We start from the raw sequence: 16,016 nt of genomic DNA, 5'->3' as shown, positions 1-16,016 counted from the left end.
TGCATTTACCTAACAGGTTCGTTTTCCACTGACCTTTTTTCAAGCTATTTTCCAAAATCCTATGGAGAAATCCCATTGCTATTTTGTCGAGGGAAACCGGGCGTAGCTTACTTCCGCTTTTTGGGACGCGTCACTGCACCACTAAGTTGATGCGATTTGATTGGATTGTGAGGCAAGGGAAGCCAGCCGCCTCTGGCTTCCCTTGGCATGGCCCTGACCAATCACAGGTTGGCAGAGGCATGACGTGAGCCTCATCTGATTGGTCAATCCCCCCATTTTTTTTCACCAAGGGAAGCAAATTTCGGCTGGCCTCCTCTCGCAACAGAGAGTGCAATCTACTGTTTCACCGTAACATCTAGAGGGGCGCTGTTTCACTCTTTGTAAAATAATCAATGAGAATGGGGGAGAGACGGGCCGGTAGCAACACACAACAAAGAATTTCCGAAACTAAACGAAGTGTTTTCATTTATTTATTAAAATTATAACTACAATCCGAAAAAACAGGGGAAGCCTGGCTTCCCTTGGCCTCCTGGAGAAAACGCCACTGGTTTTCACTATAAGTACGACATATATTTTGGAGAGACACTATAATTTACAGTTTTTTACCATGTTCAATCTGAATTTTCTTTAAAATAAAAAACATCTATATTTATTCTGACTTTTTTACATCCAACACACAGGTTTATCATTACTTTGAGAAAAAAGATTATTAATTTAACCCTTTTAGAAGGGAAGATATGGTCATTTGTTCTGGGAATGTCATTTTCGAGCCTGAAACCTGAAAAACAGGCTCGGGGTTTAACAGGTTAAATCTAAACAGAAACCACCATGGAGAACTCCAAAACGCCTCCCCTTCATCACGTCACATTTCTGCAAAGAGTTTGCAACATCAGGTTGGATCTAATCTGCAATGTGACATTTTTTGGATACTTTCCATCTGCCAAAGACAGTTGTTAATTATTTCTGCTGCTGTAAATTAACAAATGCTCTGGAATGTGGCCATGTTTGCTTGATCCCACTAACTATTCAAAGACTATGTCACATTTTCTAGAGGTTTCAAGTGCTCGCAATTAACTTCTTGCTAATGCTAACATTACCATAACACTTGGTGTTCTTCAAGGCTCCATTATGGGACCTGTGTTGTTCAGTTCCTATATGATATGCTGCAATTGTTGAATACCATCAGATTTTTTTAACAAATTCCAGAAATATGCAAATGATATAGCACCTTACAGATGTAGCACTTCATTTCAGACTCCAGTTTACAGCTTCCTGCCTAACACCTGCCTAAAACCAGTATAGAGGAATGTTAAGCCCTCCCACTATTTTCCAAGAGGGCGTTGCCAGATTTTAAATTTCAGGTTTTAACCAGGAGATGGCGCTTCGTTCACAAATACAGAAAGACAAGTTTCATGGACTTTCAGTTGTGTTTTGAAGAGCATTTGAACACATCAATATTTTAGATACTATACTAAAATATATATAATCTTGTAATTCAATAACATATAGTCTTTATATATTAAATAATCATAATAATAATGTAAATGTTTACATTACACTTCTTTATTTGCTATGCTCATACTTTTACCTTTACAATCGTTTGCTTTAATATGCAGTATATTTGTTGTATATTTTTGTGTTTGCTTCCTCCTGCTCCCTTTCGGACACTGTATGATTTATTATTATTATTATTATTATTATTAATATGAAGATATTATTAAGATAAGATAAGATGTTACTTTATTGATTGAACATTTTAGTTTAGAATGTGCTGTCCCACGGTAATTCAGAAGGCTCACAGGTCACATTCCGACCATTATTTAAAACAATAGGTGCTTTCACACCGTCTACTACAGTTTGATTTGTATAGAGGGAGCTCTGTGGCTGAATGGCCAGCGATTAGGTGCGGCACATTTATCATAGATGATCAGAGCTAACTCCCTGCCGTCAGATTTCATTTAAAAAACAGATCTGATTTTAAGACTATTTCTGCGCTCATAAAGAATGATAAGAATAAATATAATGCGTATTGAACTAGTTTCATTAATTAGTGAGTTTATTTAACACTAGAACCACCAATCGGGTCAATTTCTGTGATGTGTGTTGTGTATGTGCAATGTAACCTTTTTTCAATAAAATATTAAAGTCTCCCAGTCCTTGACTTTTCCTGAAAGTGTGTTATGTTGCACCCTATGTTGTTAAAAATTGCATTCTAATAGCGGGATTTGACGGTTTTAGGTAGGCCTATACAAAAACCTCTGGCGGTTCTCTGCCAACTAACTGAGGGTCACTTGCAATGACGGTGTTGTGTCTAACTGTAAGCTTGTCACTCAGAGTAACCTACAGTTAATTTAGCTGCTGGAGAAGAAAGATCAGGGGGGGAGGGGGGAGAGAGCTGTGGTTGATGGGCCATTAGTTGTGTAAATACACAGCTGAGAGCTGCCGTTTCATTCAGACTGTTTAAAAAACGATAACAACGGACTATTTTTCAAGATCAAGATCCCTCCGCTACGCTTTGGGATCCTTATCTGCCGATGAGGCTCCATTAAAATATAAATATTTTTAGTGAATTACTGAGTTTAGGCAGGTTAATAACGTTTTAATGAAGTTGAATACAGTATATTCATATTTGTCAGGGATTTCATGTCATTTCATGTAGATCTGCAATACAAATATGTTTGGGGTATGGGCGGGTCTGGGACCCGGAGTAATCTGCGGCCGTGAGCTGTTATGTGCAATCATGACACGCATGGTGTTCTTTTTTATAAATATTATAATGAAGTGCGAGCTGTGTGCTCGAGTCTTCCTGCCTGTCGGCTCTGCTCATGGATGTATAATAAGGCTCTGCTGCTCCGAGATGATGGTCTAGCTTCAGCAGCTACATTACCTACGGGTGCGTTCGTTAATATTAACTGTGCGTCCGGAGTCACTGTGGCACAGACTGGACCGCTGTTTAACAGCTGTTAGAACGGGCCGTTCAGGTGTTCAGAGCAGAGCTCCCTGTTGGAGCGGCAGAGCGTGATGTGAACTGAAAAGTTTTACTGTGGCAATATTATTTAAGGAATCGTTGAGCTAGCTAGCTAGCATATATTGTCACTATCTGCTAACGTTAGCTTTAGCCTTCTATTTCTAATAGTTTTTTTCATAGGCTATAAACAGAGGTGGTATAAGTATATATATATATATATATATATATATATTGTACTTGAGTAAAAGTAGAAGCACTCAGATCTTGTACTAGAATAAAAGTAGAAGTACTCAGATCTTGTACTTGAGTAAAAGTAGAAGCACTCAGGTCCTGTACTTGAGTAAAAGTAGAAGCAAACAGATCTTGTAGAGTAAAAGTAGAAGTACTCAGATCTTTTTCTTGATTAAAAGTAGAAGTACTCAGGTCTTGTACTTGAGTAAAAGTAGAAGTACTCAGATCTTGTACTTGAGTAAAAGTAGAAGTACCAGAGTGTAGGAATACGCTGTTACAGTAAAAGTCCTGCATTCAAAATGTTCCTCAAGTGAAAGTAGAAAAGTATTCTCATCAAAATATAGTGAAAGTAGCGACAGTAAAAGTAGTCATTGTGCAGATTGGTCCATTTCAGAATAATATATATGATATGTTTTATAATGATTGATCATGAAAGTGTTCTCAAAGCTGGTAAAGGTGCAGCTAGTTTGAATGACTTTGTATACTGCTGCAGGGTATCTTGTGGATTTAATCCAGGTGGAACTAAAGTCTGATTTAACAGTTGATTATATTTCACATCATTCATCCACATCTGTAAAATAACTAAAGGTATTAAATACATGGAGTGGAGGAAAAGTAGGCCCTACAGCATGTACCTCTGAACTGTAGTGGAGTAGAAGAACAAAGTAGCAAAACATTGAAATACTTAAATAAAGTACAAGTATCTCAAAATTGTGCCCAAGTATAGTACTTGTTGAGTTTATGAACTTAGTTACTTTACACCATGTGGTTATACAGATAAAAAGACTTAAGCCTTGCACAGAGGCATGAAAATACATTTTCAAATTCTCAACAGTGCTGCCAAAATTATAAACTGACTGCTACACAATTAAAATAAATGCTTTTATATATTTCTATTAGATGTGACTCTTTGGCGTTTCTGTTATTATTAACACTGCTGCTTTAGTTGTTCTGCTAATATCCTCTGTTATTCCTCATTTTAAAGCCGATATTCCGTGGGGTGGGGGAGCCGGGGGCTCGGATCCTTGTCACCTTTTTCATACCTGATGAGTTTGCATCCCTGTATGTTAAAAAGCCTCAGTCACCTTAATTCATGTAATAAAAACATCTCAGGTCAGTAACACTCAAAGCTAAATGTGCAATACCATGTTCAGCTGTGTTACTATTTATAATGTTATTGTTGTTACATCAGAAGATGTACATATTGGAATGATTTCTTAATTTACAGTAGGCTATTTTTTACAATGTGTGTTGGAAGGATTTATTAAATTACTATGAATATTGTCATTGTTGAAGGTTTTTAGAGAAGGATTAACTATAAGCCTGAATTACATAACATGTTATACCTAAAAACATAAAAGCCACAATAAATAAATCACAATTATTCTAGTTATTTTTACCTCCCGTATTTCTTTCAACCCACCAGCTTTTATTGTGTTGTTACGTCACTAACTGTAAGCTTGTCACATACAGTCTATGGTCACTCAGAGTAACCTACAGTTAATTTAGCTGCTGGAGAAGAAAGATCAGGGGAGGAGGGGGGGGGAGAGCTGCCGTTTCATTCACACTGTTTAAAAAACGGTAACAACGACCTATTTTTTTTAGCGGATGCATGTCAATTTAAATTAATACATACAACTATTTTTTAAATCAATAAAAACATTTTCTAAATCCATAAAAGCATTTCAATTAATATTGGGAGTCATGTCGTTACTTTGTTGAGAATGTGGCCGTGTAATAAGCGGGATAATTTGCAGCGACTTGTTCCTTATGGGGAAAAACACCCGTCATGCAGACCAAGATGATCTGCCGACGAGGCTCCATTAAAATATAAATATTTTTAGTGAATTACTGAGTTTAGGCACGTTAATAATGTTTTAATGAAGTTGAATACATTATATTCATATGTGTCAGTGATTTCATGTCAATTCGGCGAACATAAACATAAATGATCGTGGTGAAGATGATGATTCAATTAGGATTAAAAATCGAGAGCCGGGCTGCATTTCCCCCCGTTCGTTTTTTTCGACTAAACAACATTATTTAGTTAAATAACAACATGGTGATGTTTTTTAAATGATTACATGTCTCTTATTTAGCACAGAGTATGATATCCGTGACATATGGATCTTAACAAATATCCGCTGTACATCCAGCGTACTGTATCTGACTTTATTTCACATGAGCTCCAGTGTGGAACCCCACTGCACCCCCTGGTGGATCAATGATCCATTGCAGCTGGCTTCATTATAATTACATTTATCTATCACGGGGGCGGTGTCAAGTCAAGCTGGAGGTTTTCCCTTGAGCGAGGGCAGATCACGTACCAATCACGGCCCTCGCGTTTCAAACTGTCTGAAATTAATCGCTACATCTGTATGACCAAATTACATCAGCCATATGGATTAAATGGTTCAATTCAACGATCACACCAACCTATGGATGTCACATATGTTCTTGCAATTGAAAAAAGACAAGACCATGGCTCTAGTTATTGAAGCAAAGGTCCAGAGAGAATTGCTGGGCACTAACATCCAATTGCAAAGCCCCTAGCTAGAAGTCTTGGCATGCCATTAGACCTTTATTATAATTTGGATCTCACATAGGCTTCTTAGCACTATGTTAAATTGGTACAATTGCTAAAGTGCAACTGTATCTCTCCCAGGCTTGATTATTGCAATTTGCTACTTTGTGGTCTTCCTAAAAAAAAAACGATTTAGAGGCTGAAGCTGTTGCCAGATTCAGCAGCATCTGTAGTTACCAATACCTGTCTGTCAATGTATTAATACCTTATTTAGATATAAACTTTTTTTAGTGTTTCAATGAATCCATGGACTAGCATCTCAATACATGCTCTCCATTTTCACTCCCTTTAGATCCATCACATTCTCTGACACTGCCCTTTCAATTCTTCCCAGGATGAGGATAAAGACTGATACCTCCACACACTTGTTTCCTAAGTAATGATTGAGAGGAATTATTTTGTATGAGACTGTATATTATTTCTTATCGGGAAAAAGCTGCATTGGACCTTTAAATGAATGTATTTATAAACAGGTATTTTTCCTGACCCTGCCAACCGCCCAGCCCTAATGGTGTAAAGTAGTGTGATCTGAGAGGAATTTAGCGGCAGGGGGATGGCAGTTCCATCTGTGGAGTCAGAGGGGGGTCTCTAATCTCTGTCGCTGAACCCCCACGCCACAGAGTAAGATAGGAAGAAGAGAGGGGGCTATTATGTTGTAGCACAGAGCATCTTTTTATGGTTTTTATGAGGGCTTAAGGATAAGGGAGGTTGTGTTTCTGTGACAAAATGGTGTAGCCTTGAATGTTTCCTATTGACTGTATATGGAGCTCGCCTATATTGTGCTCAAGATCTACCTTTGGACTACAGAACGTGTGATGTTATAAGACTGTATCAAACATGGCCTCTATGACTCCAACCAGGGGTTTCTAAAGAGCAAGTGTGAAGGTCATAGTTACCAGTTCACGGTGTCTTCATTTTGGCCTTGACGCCAACCTGAATAATCCAAAAATTATTTGTGGCTCAAATCTTGGGATGGAACCCATTTGTCATTCAAAACAGGCCATAAAGCATAACTTTAAGCCTTAATAAAACAAGAAGGTTGAGTTATGCAAAACATGTACACTAGTGACTCTATGTAAGCCATCATGAACAATATCAGGACCCTGAATCTGAAGCAGCTTAATAGCAACTGTTATTCAGTTTCATTCTAAAATAACTCTTATGAAAAAGGCCTAGGAGAACTGACTGAAGGCAGCTGGAATGGGACTATAAGCAGGAAACAAAAATCAGGAGTGCAGTGTTACTTCCTGTTTTTACTTTTGTGATATGACGGTTGACATTGTTTTTTTTTTACAACTGGATAATAGTGTAAAGGGGCCACAGAGATGCTATTTTTAAAATTGTAACCACTGCGTGCTCTTTCAGTCTGTCCTAGGAGGAAAATGCAAAGGGGTGGCCAACTCGCGGCTCTCGAGCCGCATGCGGCTCTTTGCCAATTTCATGCGGCTCTTCAGTTCATTTTATATGTGTGAATTTGGGGGAGACACTGACTCCTGACTAGTGTTGCACGGCGTACTGATACTTGAAAGGTATTCCGCGATACCCTGTCGTTAAAAACGTTACTATTCCTCCGTTTCATTAGTATCGGTACTTTAAGAATGACGGGGGACAACAGTACTCTGGTGAGAAAGCGCCGTTTTAATAAGAGCCGTGTGTGTTCAGCACTCTGCTTCCAATCCCTGCAGTGCAGCCGTGCCTGCGGTCCCTCCCCTCTCTCGTGCACGCGCTAGTTGCCAGAGCATGTGAGAAAACGAGAAGCCTGCAAGTGGGAGTGCAACTGCCGATGCGACTCGGCTTGTTGACAAAAAAGACACCAGAAGCGAAATTTTGATGTATTTCAGCTATATCTCTGACAGTGAGGGCAAGCCTACGGACACCACAAGGCCTGTCTGTAAGAAATGTATTAATTTGATTTAATACGAATTCTTGTCATTTATTTTATTTATTGTTCTCATTGTTTAAAAGTTTGTGTTGTAGTTATGGTTCTGGTGTGAAATAAAGCACAATAATTACATTTAAGACTGTTTCCCTTTTTTTAAGAAAAGTATCGAAAAAGAATCGGAATTCTTGACTTGGTATCGACACCAAAATGTTGGTATCGTGACTACTACTCCTGACAGTTAAACCTGATATTTAGTAGGTCTGTTAAGTATTGAATGCTGATAATTCTGACGGAATTTGGCCGGTCAAAGTTGTTTGGGCTCGGATAAAATCGCTCCGTTACTTTCGTCCCGTGTTACTTTCGTCCCGGCTCTCCCTACGTGTGTATGTGTGGTGTCAGGTGTCAGTATGCATAGCCGTGGGAACATGTTTCAAATGGGGGGTGCTGAGGGGATGACACCAGGGCCGGTTTTGACCAATTTGCTGCCCTAGGCAAGATTTTAGCTGGCAATGAAAAACCTCTACAAAAGACTAATACACTACAAAAAGAGAAACGTATTGATATGGTGGACAGCTTATATAAAAAGGCTTCAAATGTATTTAGTATTGCATGAACATGTTGAATTGGGGGGTGGACTTCAGATCCTCTAAGGGGGTCCGGAGATTTTTTTAACATTTTAAAGTAAAATACTTCAATCTGGTGCACTTTGAGCGCCCAATTACTAGAGACTGATCTAGGGGATACAACTCTAAACACCCATGTGAAAAAGATCGGTTTGTATGTGAACATAACCAATAACCTACCATAGCCAATAACAAATAAATGTAGGCTAACTTGTTTTATTTTTGTGGTTCATTTATATCTTATTTTACCAGTTAACATTTATTTATGCATATTTTTAAATCTCTCCAGTTTTAAACAATATTTTTGGTTTACTGTCCTATAGTATACATTGGAATGATTTCAAACCTGTTTTTATTTATCCTAATAATTATAAAGGTGTCCCTTTGAAGTATTTGCTTACATAAATTGTGATCAAAACGTTTGAGACCCACTGAGATAACTTAGACTAAAGTGAACTATCTAAACCCTCAGAGTCCTTTACCTCACTGAGCCTCTCAGTCTGACAGGACAGAACTCTCTCTCCACATTATTGTAGAAACAGCTTCTTATATCCGTTAGCGCAGCAGAAGCTAACAACAATCCCCGCCGGTACATCTTGTGGAAGTGCAGATCCTCTGTCCTCCACCAGGGGGTGCTGCAGCACCCTCAGCACCCCTACTTCCCACGGCCCTGTCAGTATGAGAGGATGAGGATGATCAGCGCGTCTAATTTTGATGTGGCCTAAGAGCTTATCACAATAATACCTGCGATGCAGTGAACCAATCACCTTTGAAGGGGGGAAAACCTATCGTTGATTTAACACTTTCCAGTGTTTCCCCTACCATTGTCTTGGAGGGGCATTGCGCTCAGCCAACGGAGCCCCGCGCTCCCCTGAAATTCAAGGTGTTTAAAAAATATATATAATTTTTTTTTAAATATATATATAGCATCAAATTGCAAATAATCTATAACTACTGTCACTTTTCACATTGAACATGTGCTCTTTTATTAAATAAACTAAACACTTTCATTTAAAGTTGTGAGTTTAGTGTTTTTGACCAAACACTGATGCATTAATCAATAACAATAATCCACAGCTCCTCTCTCTGCTCCAGAGGATTTAAAATATATATATCCCAATGCCACAAAAATGCATCAGTGACGTGGTTGAAATCTTGTCTCCAGAAAACAAAAAACTGAAACAAGCGGTATCAGTGACTGTGTGTTTGATGTGGCTCTTTGCAGTAACATAGACAAAATGTGGCTCTTAACCTCTGACTGGTTGGCCACCCCTATACAGCCTATACCCAATGGCTTTGTGAATTAAGAGTGTAATGTTCACACGAACAAACGCACAGACTTTAATGCATGTACCTGTAAAGTCTGTGAGGTTTAATCCAACTGTCAAATCATCAAGTGCAGACATTTGGAAATTAAGGTTTTAGATGGAAGATCAAACAAAATAAATCTGAGGAATGCAATATATATTAAGATAAGATATGACCTTTATTAATCCCTGTGGGGAAATTCAGTAGTTTAACAGCAACAGCGTAAGACTGAAAAACAGGACAGCACATATTCACAAAGATTAATAAAATTAAGGATAAAATAAAAGATACAAATAAAAAATGGTAAATAACTATAAAATAAGAAAGGAATTAAAATGAACATATATACATATTTAGTCATGTGTACATATTATTTACATGTGTGTGTGAAAACAATGTGTATTATTTTATGTCCAGTTTGTGTCGCATTGTTGACCCCTTGTTGTGCAGCGTGATGGCTACTGGCACAAAGGACTGTCCGAGGCACTTGGTGCTGTGCCGAGGAGGGATGACTCCGTGGCTGAACGTGCTCCTCATCTTCACTAGCTCATATTACACCTTAAAGAACATATTCTGCAAATGTTCAGGTTCATATGTGTATTAAGTGTCTTCATTGTGACATGTCTCCATGCTTTAATGTTCAAAAAGTGCTTTATTTTTCTCATACTGCCTGAGCTGATCTCCTTAGTGTTTGCTTTCTTTGTTTTCAGCACACAACATTATTATTTCATCCACCTACTTCCTGATTGTACAGGGCTTTCTCATATAGCCTTGATTGAATTATGTAAATAGCAACAGCAAACATGGCGTTATCCCGGGTCACTGCAGGCTGACAGGGAGTGAACAGACCTGTGGTGTTTACCTCCCTGAAAGAAGAAGCTTTGTTATGGGTAAACTTAATTTTGAGAGTACCAAGGGAAAAAAATATCAGTTTTAATAATTGAACGTGTGTTATTACATTACATTACATTGCATTTAGCTGACGCTTTTATCCAAAGCGACTTACAATAAGTACATTCGACCAGGAAGATACAACCTTGAAGAAAACAGAATCATATAAGTACATCAGGTTTCACAGAGCTAAAACATTTCAAGTGCTACTCAACTGGCTATAGATAAGCCAGTCCTTTATTATTATATAAGTGCTCTGTTAGCAGTTCTTTGTTAGTAATTCTATCGCTCGAAGTGGAGTCGAAAGAGATGAGTTTTCAGTCTGCACCGGAAGATGTGCAAGCTATCTGCTGTCCTGATTTCAATGAGGAGCTCATTCCACCATTTTGGAGCCAGGATAGCAAACCCACTTGTTTTTGCTGATGGGAACTTGGGTCCCCCTCGCAGTGCGGGTGCAGCGAACTGTTTGGCCGATGCAGAGCGGAGTGCACGTGCTGGGGTGTACGGTTTAACCATGTCCTGGATGTAGGAAGGGCCAGATCCATTCGCAGCATGGTAAGCAAGTACCAGTGTCTTAAAGTGGATTCTAGCAGTTACCGGAAGCCAGTGAAGGGAGCGGAGGAGCGGCGTGGTGTGGGAACATTTTTGAAGGTTGAAGACCAGATGAGCCGCTGCATTCTGGATGAGCTACAGAGGTCGGATGGCACATGCAGGTAGACCAGCCAGGAGGGAGTTGCAGTAGTCTAGGCGTGAGATGTCGAGAGCCTGGAACAGAACCTGCGCTGTTTTCTGGGTCAGCTGGGGACGTATCCTGATGTTGTAAAGTGTGTATCTGCAGCAGCGGGTTGTAGCAGCGATGTTTGCAGTGAAGGACAGTTTGTTATCTAGGGTCACACCCAGATTCCTTGCAGTCTGAGTCGGGGAAACAACAGATGTGCCAATGTTGATTGTTAGGTCAAGAGTGGGACAGTCTTTTCCCCGGAAGGAAAAGCAGTTCAGTCTTGTCAAGGTTTAGCTTGAGGTGATGAGCAGACATCCACTGAGATACACAAGCAGAGATGCGTGCGACGACCTGGGTCTCTGAGTGGGGAAAGGACAGAATTAATTGGGTGTCGTCAGCGTAGCAGTGGTATGAACAACCATGCGGGCTAATGACAGGTCCAAGCGAGTTTGTGGACAAGGAGAAGAGGAGGGGACCAAGAACAGAGCCCTGAGGGACCCCTGTAGTTAATTGACAAGGGTCGGACTCGGACCCTCTCCAAGTTACCCTGTAGGTGCGGTCTTTGAGGTATGAGGTGAGGAGGGAAAGTGCAGTGCCTGAAACTCCAAGTGTTTGGAGAGAGCGAAGGAGGATCTGATGATTCACCGTGTCGAATTTAGCAGAATGTTATAGTTTTTTTTTGCATGTATATGGTCTGCAACGGCTTATATCCCTCTGTTCCCTCCAGAGGGAGTTTATATCCCACACATTTCCCCCTGTCTAAAACGCCTCCATTGGACTCCTTTGTTTACTTCTGTAACATAGTGACATCACTATTTAGTAGGGGAGTAACGGTATCCGTATTTGTCCCGAACCATCACGGTTCGGCACATGCAGTCACACAACGAATACGCCTTTTTTATGAGTGGGAAAAAAGTCTGTCACTGACTCAGGGCAGTATCCATTACACTACATATAATCCACGGGGTGGTATTGTGCCTAAAGCTGTTTGCCAGCCGCCCTTAAACAACAAATGAAGAACAAGAAGAAAACATAACAAAACGGAAAAAAATACAAAAAGAAGAAAAGTTGGTTTGGCCATTTCGGTACCACTTCGCAATAAGACTACCCTTATAAAGGGTTTACGAATAGTTTATAATTAATTTATTAATTAGGTTGTGAACACTTTATAAACCATTAATAAGCTTTTATAAGACATGAGATAAACAGGGCACCTCTGACCGGTTGCTTGCCAAATAGTGAGCCCACATGTATCTGTACTGCTAAGCCTTATATTGGCTACTTAGCTTACTTCGTCTTCTTCATCAGCCAGCATCCTTGGTATCTGGTGTTCACTGAGTTGATTCCCCCCCCCTTCCATCTTGATGTTTCTTGGCATCTCCTATGACCATTTATGAATGAGTTACTAACATGTATAACTGCCAAAAGGGAGCCTTATTGTAAAGTGTAAAACACATTCCCATTTATGAATGAGTCACAACCATTTATAATTGGTAAATGGGAGCCTTATTGTAAAGTGTGAAACATTTCTACTAACATTTATAACTACTGAAAGGGTGCGTTGTTTTTAAGTTTAATACACATAATAATAATAGCTTGGATTTATATAGCGCCTTTCATTCAATGTAGCAACTAGCATCACAAACACCGACCAGCAAGGGAAGCGGAAGTGACTTGGCTGCTATTTATACTGAGCTACGGGAGCCTGCTAGGATTGACTGCACAGTTTGTTTTTAACCTGGGTTACACTTTCCCCCCCTGATCTCATGTACGTCTCGGACATGGAACTGATTGTGTGCTAATTGGTTGCTGCGATGTGTGCAAGGGAAGCTCAGTGTCTGTTAAAGCGTATGTGAAAGCAGTAGCCAACCCATGAAACAGTGTATGTAAGGTGTCTAATACTGGTTGTCCAAGTTTTGCGTAGCGAAGTCGTTCTGGTGGTTTCCTGTTCCTAGTTGAACGTCTTGGAAGTTCATCCACATCCACATTGTCTGAAGTGGAGATTGGCAAGTCATCGTCATCAGAGGAACGGGCCCTTTCCTCTTCAGCAATGTCCGCTTTTTCCTCTTCAGTTTTTTCCAGTTCAGAGAGGTTCTGAGCAGCATCCTCTGCTGCTGCACCACCAGAGGCTGTGCTATTGGTCGTTGGTAGTAATGTACTGGAAGGAGAACTAATGGGGTATGTCAAGTATGGTGGTGAATCTTGAAAGCTCAGAGATGGGCCATACTGTATATACTGTATATATAATGTACTAGTATATTGGGTTTTCATCTTCATCAGTGTCAGATGTTCTGTGTTGGAACGAGTTATGGGCTTGTGGATTTGTGTCGGAATTGGGATTTCTGGGGAAGATAAGTACCCACAAGGAAGAAGGAGATCTCTATGTAATGTACATTGCGGACTATCTTTTTTCTCTGGCCTGACTGTGTAGACAGGCAATGTTCCAGCTCTTTTGGTAACAGCATACACTTCAGATTCCCATTTGTCTGAGAGCTTACGTTTTCCTCTCAGACATACATTTCTGATGAGGACACGGTCTCCAACGGAAAAATCAGAAGCAATGACATGTTTGTCCAATCTCATTTTGTTCTTCTGCATGATCTTTTCTGCGTTTCCAGTTGCTATTTTTTAACCCTCCTCCAAATGAGACTTTAGATCTTGGACATATTGAGAGTGAGATGTATGCTTTTTGCAGTGTTAATTTTGGCAGCTGTTTTTGATTTAGTCTTAGTCTTTAGACGAAAATGGTTATTAGTTTTGGTCACATTTTAGTCATTCCTATCCTTCGTAGTTTTAGTCTAGTTTTAGTCGACGAAAACTCAAAACGTTTTAGTCAACTTTTAGTCGATAAAAAATTACATTTTAGTCAACTTTTAGTCAAAATATTTTCTCTTTTTAAACTAATTCAGTTAGACAAATACAGGTATCTGAAATTGGAATCAATGTGACAGCATCAAGTGTTAAAATTCGTAAAGCAGCATTTCACTCTCTTAACACTTTGCTTGTGTAATATATAGGGATGGGTAACGCTAAGGTTTTTAACGGTACTACTACTCTTATCGTTACTGCTTATTGATCCGGTACTTTAACGGTATTCTTGTAGGTACTTTTTGTTATTTTTTAAAGGGAAAAACTAAACACATTTTTAACCGAATTAACATTGCTTTATTTACATGTGAAATAAATAAATAAAATATGTATAATTATGTTATTATATTGTACTGTACTTGAGTAAAATGTTGTACTTGTACTTTACATTTAAATGTTTTGCTACTTAGTACTTCTACTCCACTACAGCTCAGAGGTAAATTATTTACTTTTACTCCACTACATGTATGTAATACCTTTAGTTACTTCACAGATTTGGATTAATGATGTGAAATATAATCACGTGTTAAATCAGACTTTAGTTCCACCTGGAGTAAATTCACAAGCTACCCTGCAGTATACAAAGTCATTCAAACTAGCTGCACCTTTAACAGCTTTGAGAACACTTTAAAAATCAATCATTATAAAACATAACATATATATTATTCTGGAATGGACCAATCTGCACAATGACTACTTTTACTGTCGCTACTTTAACTACATTTTGATGATAATACTTTTATACTTTTACTTGAGGAAAAAATGTTAAAAAAAACATATTAAAAAAATATTCCTTTTTTTATTGCATGGGCCCCTGGCCGGCTCTGGGCCCCGGTGCGTTGCACCGGCGATAGTTACGCCACTGGTGATAACGTTACTCGTAATTGGCGCAACAGAGCTACGAGTTAAGGAAGTCGAAATTAACACTGGCCGTTTGTTTGTAATAGGTAGTCCAAAGGCTAAGTCAATTGGTAGGATGAATACTCAAGAGTGTGCGATTGAAACACTCAACCGGGTTTCATCTTGGGTGGTATGGTGTTGTCCTTATTTTATGAATTCCTGTGATTTGGCATAGTTCCTTTACTGTCCTGGATTCAAAGTCTGGTCCCTGATCGCTGTGTAGTTTGTCTGGAATTCCGTAGTGAATGAAAACGTTTTCCCATAGACATTTAGCCACTGTCCTGGCCTTCGGGTCGGGTGTGGGAATAGCAATGGCATACTTGCATGGCTTTGCTGAATTCTAGGTCGATAGCAAACAAAACGTTCCTGCTAAATGACTTCTTCACCTCTCGTGAACTGGATTTTATGTTTCTGACGGAGACCTGGGTCCACGCTGGCGAGTATACACCGTTCTCTGAACTTCTTCCTCCTGACTGTACTTTGTTCAGCTCCCCCCGTGCCACCGGCCGTGGTGGGGGCATAGCTTCAGTGTTTAGAGCTAGCCTGAACAATGCCGACTGCTTCACCCTGTAACTAGCTACGCAAGCTTTGAGTTGCATATTTTTGAACTGAACCCGACCTCGTCTTTACTCTGCGTAGTCGTGTATCGTCCGCCAAAGTGCAATAAGGATTTCATAAATGACTTTTCTGACTTTCTGTCCGGGATCATGGTGAAATATGATCGTGTTTTGATCTCCGGAGACTTCAATGTCCATGTGTGTTGCGAGTCCAAACTTCTGGTTAGGGACTTTTTAAATCTCCTTGATTATTTTGGTCTCATTCTCTGTGGATTAAATTTGTGCAGCAACCAGGACTCGAGCTTAAGTACGTCCCGTCGTCCCGGGGCCGAAAAAAATAGTGTCAGGGAGGATAAAAAATAATTTTGGGACGAATTTGGGACGAGAGTTAAAATAAAAATACCCTGCTAACTCTACTACAAACGGCGATGCAAATGAAATCGACTGCACGTTGTGTGTAGCACACAATTATTAAACCTCCTT

The 16,016-nt window shown here is 39.6% G+C and overlaps 1 protein-coding gene across 1 annotated transcript in view; it reads right to left on the bottom strand.

Moving 5' to 3' along the window:
• Window positions 1-16,016, bottom strand: part of LOC307018147 (uncharacterized protein) — a 460,756-nt gene that overhangs the window by 203,498 nt on the left and 241,242 nt on the right. The gene's annotated exons all lie outside the window — the stretch shown is intronic.

This window comes from Notothenia rossii (assembly GCF_949606895.1).
Source record: "Notothenia rossii genome assembly, chromosome: 9".
Lineage (NCBI taxonomy): Eukaryota > Metazoa > Chordata > Actinopteri > Perciformes > Nototheniidae > Notothenia > Notothenia rossii.
This window is presented reverse-complemented; position numbering and strand designations above follow the sequence as displayed.